Genomic DNA, 8,498 nt, shown 5'->3' on the forward strand with positions numbered 1-8,498 from the left:
GTATGCATGAGAGATTGCGCTGTTAGTGCAAAGTGAAAGCCACCAGCAAAATGTGCTGGGGCTCTGGCTTCCCGAGTGCACCATCTGAACGGACACTGTAATGCCAGTTGCATGCATGTGACAGAAGGGTGGGGGAGACAGATCTAAAAAAAGGGGATCCGAAAGAGCAGCAGGATTTTGCAACGGCAGCTACTTTCACCCACAGTGCTGTTATGGCTGTAAACCAGGGGTTTGGACCATGAGTAGAGAAGTGTCTTGAGCAGGTCATGTGGGTGAATGAAGAGCAGGAACGTGACAAATTTGAGAGGCTGCACCTTCACCAGGAGAAATAAAGGACATACTATCCTCCCTTTGCATTCATCTGAGTGCAGAGTGGGCTAAAACCAAGCCAATAACCTGTGCAGATCCTTCTTGCTCAACAGCAGCCACCCCATATCCTTTTTCATGCCCACTTGTCACCACAGGATGGTGGAAAGGAACAAGCTGCCAAGCTAATGGTGTGAGACCTTTGTAAAGATTTCTGGTCTCAACATTCACAGGACAAACTTGGACCCCCGGTAGCTCAGGGAGTAATCTTTTCAGCGACTGACACAGTTTCAAAATTGGCTCAAGTTAACTGACCCCATGCTTTTTGGTGCACTGGGAAAAAAATTCTTTTCACTGTGAGATCTTTTCGGTGTAACCCAGGAAAGGAAAACAGCAGAATAGTGAGTTAAACAGTACTGGGAATGGAGAGGTCTGTAGGCTGGTCCCAGGCCTCTGACCCAGCTGATGGGAAGATGCAGACTATCTGAGGAAGGTGAGACAGTAACCACCGCCCTCAAATCCTGTCACCCTTTCCGCACACTTCTCACACCATTTTAAGCAAGATATGAAAAGATGTTTAGGCACCTATTTGCTGTGACAAATCTGGGTCCCTCTCTGAATAGCCATCTCTGGGCCCAAAGCCACAAGAGGATATGACTGAGACGCCTGTGGGATATAGATGTCCAAGTCCAGGATCCCAATCCACATCCCCCCTAAGTTCATCACCCACATTTTTGCTAATAAAGGTCTTAGGACATCTAAAATCCTTCTTCTGCTCATGCCCCTTGGCCAGACAGTCACGAACTCAGCTGAGCTGAACTTCTCAGAAGCTAATCCTGATTCACCTCCTCAAACTATGCATTGCTTTGCCTGCATGTCCACAGAGTGGCCTGGCAAAACACATGTAACACGTGCTCAGAACTGAGCAGTACACTAAGTACAGCCGCTGCCTTCACTGTCACTGAGGGTAAATGCCCTCAAAGTCCACCTGGGCTTCAAGAGGTTCTTATCTCTTATCTACAAAAAGAGCAGGAACCGTAACCAGGAATCTACAAGCTAAAAGTCCGTGGGGGAAGGTATTTTCCGTACTTTCTGCAGAAGTGGTGCCGATATGCATAAGGTTCTCTGGGAGGAGTTTGAGGCAATAAGGTGGAGTATAAGATACCTACTCCAGCCCTCCTCTGCTGAATTATCTTGCTCTGCACTTAGATGTTTTGGATTGGTACAAGGCAGAGGATCTTATTTGGTATACTCATTGCTGCGTAAGGTGTTTCTAAAATATTGGCTTCACAGCCTAATGAAAATACAGTGATTTTTCAGAAAAATCAGTAGAACACATCCTCAAAGGATATACAGACGTGATGATTATTAGAGTTTTAATTAAAATATCAGGTAGAATAAGTATTATGGTGTGTTATCATTTCTAAGATAACAACAGAATAAAGGTGCCCATTTCTTTCTTGAGTGCAATTTTCTAAATGAAAAAGTAAACATTAATATCTTCAGAGATCTTACTGATCTTGTACGATAATTTAGAAAAATATCTCTATTAGGGATAGTTATGTATGCTTTTTGTTGGAAATGCAATCACAGGATATGCACATAGCTGCAATCTGTAGACAGATTAAGTAAATTAAATCACTCAATGTCTTTTTTCAATAGCTCTAAAGTTAAAAGTAATTTGCAAAGAAAATACTCAGTTTCAATTGGTTTGTAATATCTGTTAATGATCTTTGGAAAAATTTCTGATAACATGCAGGAATTCCCTCAGGGACAGGGTTGTGAATAAGTGGATTTTTTTAAGTTGGAGATGTCATTAGCTAGTGATTTCTTTGAAGTAAAAAGCTGTTATGGAATAAATTGCAGAGGTATACAAGTGAACAGGACAATCATTTTTATGAATAATATACATTTTTTCTACTGTGCTTTCTGCCCCCCAAAGAAATAATTTACAATCTAAGTTGCCATTACAAACATCCTGGAATCACAACTGTGTGTGCATTTTGTGCTTACTTTATGTACATGCTCCATCTTTATGTGAAAGCACAGATTGCTGGTGTAAAACTGCTAGTGTAAGGAGCTGATTTGCTCCTTTTAATGTTGGTTTTTTTTCTGTTCTTCCATCCCAGTAGATAACTTTTCTAACCTGCAATGCTGAAACAGCTTCCCATAACTGAAATGACTCCAGCACAGCTATTCCCTAGAAGACATCCTCCCTGATTTCTTGTGGGGCCTGTAAGATGACTGAAGTTGTAGGTAAGTGCGATCACGGAAAAAAGGGCTTCTGTTCTTTTGGTACCTTGTTAGCATTAAGAACTTTTTAACAGTTCAGAGATGAACCAGGTATCTATCATGTGTCACTACAATAAGGCAACATTTCTCAGGGCAAGTGAGATCTCCTGGTCTCTGTCCCATCTGAAGCAGAAAAGAGTGCCGGGGCACCACAGAGTGCATGTGCCCACGGGGAGCATTGCCCTGCTTCAGAGGTTCAGCTGTACCATTTGGCCACAGGCAGCTGAGGATGGGCCATACGTCTCCGTAGGCTCCTGTGGGTGGGTCTGTTTTTACACAGGGACTGGGGACACTCTGAAGGGATGCTGGTCTGGGTGATGTGGCAGTAGGGCTCCAGGGTGTGCTGTCACATGGACCAAAAAAGAAGGCTAGCTGCAGCCATTGAGCCTTTGGTTTCCTCACCTTCCTCCAAACCTCTTTAGCCCAAGATTGTATTGACCTTGGTCTGCTTTTTCCTGATCTGCAGACAGGGCTGTAAGGCACACCGTGCTAGCGTGAATATGACTGTTGCCTCCAGGGTTCCCACACAGGGTTGGAGAAAATCTGTCTGGCTCTAGAAAGAGACATGAACAGCCACCAGTCTGAAAAGCCTCCTAGCGTTTCCTGATCCTCTGAAGGCCTATGTAGGAATCCATACCTTTCCTGATAATCCATCAGCAGGTCAGACAGCCCCTCACTTCCCATACACAGATGTTCAGTGATGCTCTGCAATTGCTCTGAGTGTAGTAGGATGCCTTCCTGGCTGCTCCTTAGCGTTCACTAGCCCTGGTCAATCCTAAGATGCCTTGACTTTGACAGAGGCCAATACTAGACAATATGGAAGGAGACTTTCCCTCCTCACCGCGTGTTTAACAGTGTAACAGTTAACCACGTATGAAGATGCCTTCCTGACCCTGTCTATTGACTGACATATGCCAAGAACCATGGGGATGATTAGCATGCTAGAAAAACTCACAGATTTTTTGAAGGCTAGGAGCAGCCAGTATTATAACCTAACCTGATCTTCTGCATATTACATGCTACTGAATTGAACCCAATCTGAATTTTGTGTGAAGATTTGCTTTTATGGCTAAAAATGCCTCCCCATTTATAAATATGATGCTGTTTCTCTCAGTACTATCCAGGCAGCAGCAAGTTCCATTAACTGTATAGTGTTTAGAAAAACAATACCTCTTCTCCATTTGAAATTTGATACATCTTTGTTTCACCTTGCAGGATAGGAAAGGTTTTTTTTTTTTTTTTTTTTTTTTCCCCTTTGCTGCTAATTAGGTTGGAAGATCATGAGGACAACATGTTATTTATATTATAGTCATGGTTAAGTAGAGCTCTGATGAAGCCTGGGGATCCCATCACACAAAGTGAGGGAGACTGTGCAAGTCCTTTGGGGCTGGGACTATTTGAATAGACAAATGGCACATTTTCAAGGAAGCTGAGTGATTTAACTGGAAAGATTGTCACGCAGGTCAATGGATTTGTACCTCTGAATCACCTATGCTTTTCTGAAAAACTCATGCAAAGTTTGAAAGAAGGGTATGGAAAAGTGAAGTTTCTAAAACAGACTAAAAAATGAGTTTGGGATATAGTCAGCAAAGGAAAAAAGGTATTGCTAATATGTAGCTCTGTGTCCTGTCCACTATCCATAGGTCACATTAACCTCCAGTGGCCGAAAGTCCTCAAAGAGAACAGCGTACACTGATGAAAGTATCTGCAATGATGTCTGCTTCATGCAAGGGCCCAAAGCCTTCCAGAAGAACTGCTAGGGTCCAAGGACATCTTCTAGATTATCTCAGGCAACAGCTCTTGTTCCAAGTTTATGGAAAGGGTTCATGTATGATTTGCAGTCCTATGAGGGTGAATGTTCTCTGAGAGACAAGCTGGTGCTTGTGTTCTTTATCTCTTCTCAAGAAATTTTCCATCCTTTTGACTTTTATCATTTTTGTTGCCATTCTCTGGACTTGTTCTTTTTCTACTTCCTTTTTTCAGGGATGAGGTGACCAAACTTGAAGACAGTATTCAAAGTGAGGATGTGCCACTGATTTATATAATAGCTTTATAATATTTCCCATATTATTCTCTAAAACTCTTTTCTTCGTACAAACCCCATAAGATTCTTTTTAATTCTTTGAACTGCAGTGCCTTTTAACATCTGTAGTTTACTCTGATCAGATTTCGACAAAGGAATAAAAGGCTCCATTTTTCACATAGAATTTTATTTATTGTTTGAACTTTAGAGGAGAAATTGGTTAACTTACAATTTAAAATTCTTGGCAATGTAGACCATTGGGCAAAGATTTAATTATCAGCCCTTCCATACTTTCTGTAGAAATGTGTGAGGCTGAAAGTTGGTACAAGGTCTTGGCTTAATAGACTTGTCTTTTGTTTTACAAACACAGCCAAAGACTTAATTTAGAGCTGTCAGCATCCCCAAAGATGTCAGAAATGTCTTTCACCTGTACCTCCTTCCCAATGAAGCATGCTGGGGCCGTGTATTTACATGCCGTTCAACCAGGACCACACACACGTGCAAGCAGTACCCGAGTTCTGTGGTGTCCTCTTCGCTGTACTGCACACCTCCACACCAGCTCAGGGAAGACCCCTTTGAAAATGAGGTGCTTGATAACTGCAGACGGTGAGGATGTCACTCTCATGTCACAGCCGGGTGTTATGCCTTCATCAGGGTTTTAGAAAAGGCCCAGGGAAAACAGTTATGTCTCTTCTATTGCCCAAGACACTTCCTGCAGCTACTGCCTTTCCTTAGAGTTACCAATCCAAGTGCTGACCCTGCCTGACCCTACTTATCTTGTAAAAGCTGACAAGATCACAGCCTGAAGCAGTATAGCCACAGGCTTAATACTGGCTACCAAAATGTCTGTTTAGTATTTTCAAGAAATGCTGCTCTAAAGATTTACAATACTAGCTGCTAGATATATGGACAACACCAACACACAGCCCTGACCCCTGAACATTCAGCCTCACTTACACAGAAATTTGTGCCTCTCAAGGGGCCAACACCGAGCTGCCACAAAACAGTGATTCCCTATGTGCAAGTGAGCTGGAATGTAAGCATCATGTGATTACATACACTCAGATATTGGGTAAAAGTGTTTGAAAACAGAATTCATTGTTAGCTGCTTTCATCAGTTGCATTTCTGCTTTAGCAATAGAAAGAGCTCTGCCATTTCTGTGTAATATATATATATTTTAGTTTAGTGTAGAGAATTGTCTTCATTCTGCCTTGACCAAGGCAGTTTTTCATCAAAAGTTATTCTTAGATAACTGTAAGTTTCTTCCCGAGCAAACATTTTAGATACACTGTATGAAAGCAAACGCACATTTCCTCAGATACCTCTAAGGATAAACACAGTTTTAAATATTCAAGAAATATTAAGGGACCGATCTAGTTTAGTTGTATATACATCCATACACAACATACATTAATAGTTCTTGCAGGAGTGGTGGTGTTTTTTAGGGTTTTTTTCCTTTTCTTTTTAGAACAGCAAAGACATGGAAAAGGTCCTATTGCTCCTGTCGGAAACTTCTGCTGACTGCAGCATGAGTTGGATTGGGCCCAGAGAAACCAAATACACACAAGTAACAATGAGTTGGCCATACAAGCAAGGAAAATCACAGATAACAGGTGCACACAAATTAGCAGTGTACCTTTTAGGTCATCCAGTACAGCTCCCTGACACCATGAGATTGTTTCCTATGGCATATTTTCGGTTGTTTTGTGTGCCTAGATTAAATGTCCTAAGTGATGCCATGTCCCTAGGGAGAGATTGTGCTGTCTAGAGTATCTTGTTGTCAGAAGTTTTTTTTTTCCTTTCTTAACATCATCATATTTCTCCTAGTAATGTCCGTTTGCAAATCTCCTTCTTTTCCTTCATTGATGCTATTTTCCTTCAATATCTTTTAACTAGCGTGATGTTGTGTTTAGTTAACATTAAGCCAACCCATAGCTATTTAGCTCATTTAATCTTCCCTAACAAATCAGTCCTTTCAGTCTCCTGGTTAATCTTCCTCTCCTCTTGTCACACCCCTGCCTGTCAGTATCTTTTTTAGTTATGAGATTTTAAAGATGTGATGCATTTCTCTGAACTAATGACAGATCTGGTATAGAGCTGAGTGTCCTCAATGTCTTCTCACTGAAAAACCCTCATGATGTGCCCAGGGGAAAGCTGCCAGCACTCTGGAGAGACACACAGGTAGAGTATCCTGCTCAAACCACTTCCTTGGTGCCACTTATTCTATGGGCCAACAAAAACCTATAGAAACACTTAACCTAGTAGATCAAAACCCAAATACGTGCCATTATGGATTTATTTTACTTCTCACAATGGTAGGAGATAGGGTAGCGCAGATAAAAAGATCTTTGTTGCTGTTGTTGAGATTTTCTAACTCTTGGTCATGGACATTACAGTCTAAAATTATGGAAGATGTCACCTTCCATAACTATATCCGAGTACAGAGAGAGTACACTGTAGAAAATAATTATATACGTAGTCACAAGCCTAGCTGTTCACTTCAGGCAATAAATTCTGATCAACAAACAACACTTCTTTAGTGCTAAATGAGATCTTGGTTGTAATTGAATGTCTTTACCTTTGTGTTCTGTTGGATTGGAGGAATATCATTTTAATCTGCTCTCTTTAAATTTTCATTAAGGAACGTTTCAGCTACCTGCAGCCTCATCTGATGATGTTTAATGATACCAGCTAGCTCGGTCTGCCATGCACCAGCAGGGGCTTCTTTAAATTGGTCAACTTTATGGAACATTGTTTTCAAGTCTAATGTACTTGGAATCAACCTTTAAAAATAATGGTATCTTTAAAGACAGTTTATATATGTAGTGCACATACATGCATGCATTTGTATGTGCATATGTGTGTATGCATATATATGCGTAAATGCATACATGTGTACAGAAACACTGATCCTGTTCACCTTCTTGAAATCATTACAGCTAGTATTAACATAAATGTGCTGTTAAATTGGCAGTGTTATACATTCTTGTTGGAGTTTACTTCTGTAACATAAAATCAGAAAGATAAGCTGTGAAACTCATGCAGCTGATGACATAATGCTAGGATCTCGTGATGCTGAATCTCATATTTCTAGGAGTGTGGGATGGATGTTCCTTGCTGAAATAATTATACTGCCTATTCCAATATACGCTTCCTTGTTTTCATGTGGGCACTGAGATGTCCAAACCATTAAATGTATATGGTATGAGTCCTGTGTTCCTTTTTTATTCTAAAGAAGGCATTCACTTTCTACGGTTGTTTTATTGTATAATAAAGCCAATTACTCTAAGAATCTGCGATGAACATAGCAATAATATGTGACAATATGCATATTTACATTTAATAATGATGTCCAAATGTACATATGTGCATATAAATATGCATATATGTATATACAAATACACATAGAGAGACATATACACAAATTAAATGGAACCAATTAGAATGTGGCATAAACAGTTTCAAAGCTTACCTGTTATGGCTGTGTGAAGGGATAATTTGAGCTACAAAGACATGCAAGAAAGCATAGCTCAATACACTCCATTGGCTCATTCCCATTATGCTCAACAGCGACAGGCTGTATGCTAAGATGGGGTACCAGCAGACATCCGTAATGACAGCTGGTTCAAAACAGAGCTTTCAAAATAGTGCAACACCCCTAACTTCCTTCCAAATCCTGGTGGTTGCCAGCACTTGACTGAGGCTGGTTCTTAAGGTCAGATGTTCAGATAAAAGTTATTCACAAAGAAACTGGTTCTTTATGTTTGAACTGTATATACATTCAGCACATAGACTCTTTGTTGCCCATGAATTTGCATTTGAGCTCACACATGGATTATGCTTGGCTATTACCTGCAAAAGCGATTGATGTTTCTC

At 40.7% G+C, this 8,498-nt stretch overlaps 1 long non-coding RNA gene across 2 annotated transcripts in view; it reads left to right on the forward strand.

Moving 5' to 3' along the window:
* LOC119143259 overlaps positions 1–7,828 on the forward strand; it is a 29,886-nt gene extending 22,058 nt beyond the window's left edge. Inside the window, exons 4-5 of one of the 2 annotated variants that reach the window (XR_005102642.1) lie at positions 2,436–2,562; positions 4,242–7,828. This is a non-coding gene — a long non-coding RNA (uncharacterized LOC119143259). The remainder of the gene's footprint in view (positions 1–2,435; positions 2,563–4,241) is intronic. The other variant, XR_005102643.1, reaches the window with a different exon arrangement.
* The last annotated feature ends 670 nt before the right edge of the window (positions 7,829–8,498 follow it).

Source organism: Falco rusticolus, chromosome 2, assembly GCF_015220075.1.
Source record: "Falco rusticolus isolate bFalRus1 chromosome 2, bFalRus1.pri, whole genome shotgun sequence".
Classification (NCBI taxonomy): domain Eukaryota; kingdom Metazoa; phylum Chordata; class Aves; order Falconiformes; family Falconidae; genus Falco; species Falco rusticolus.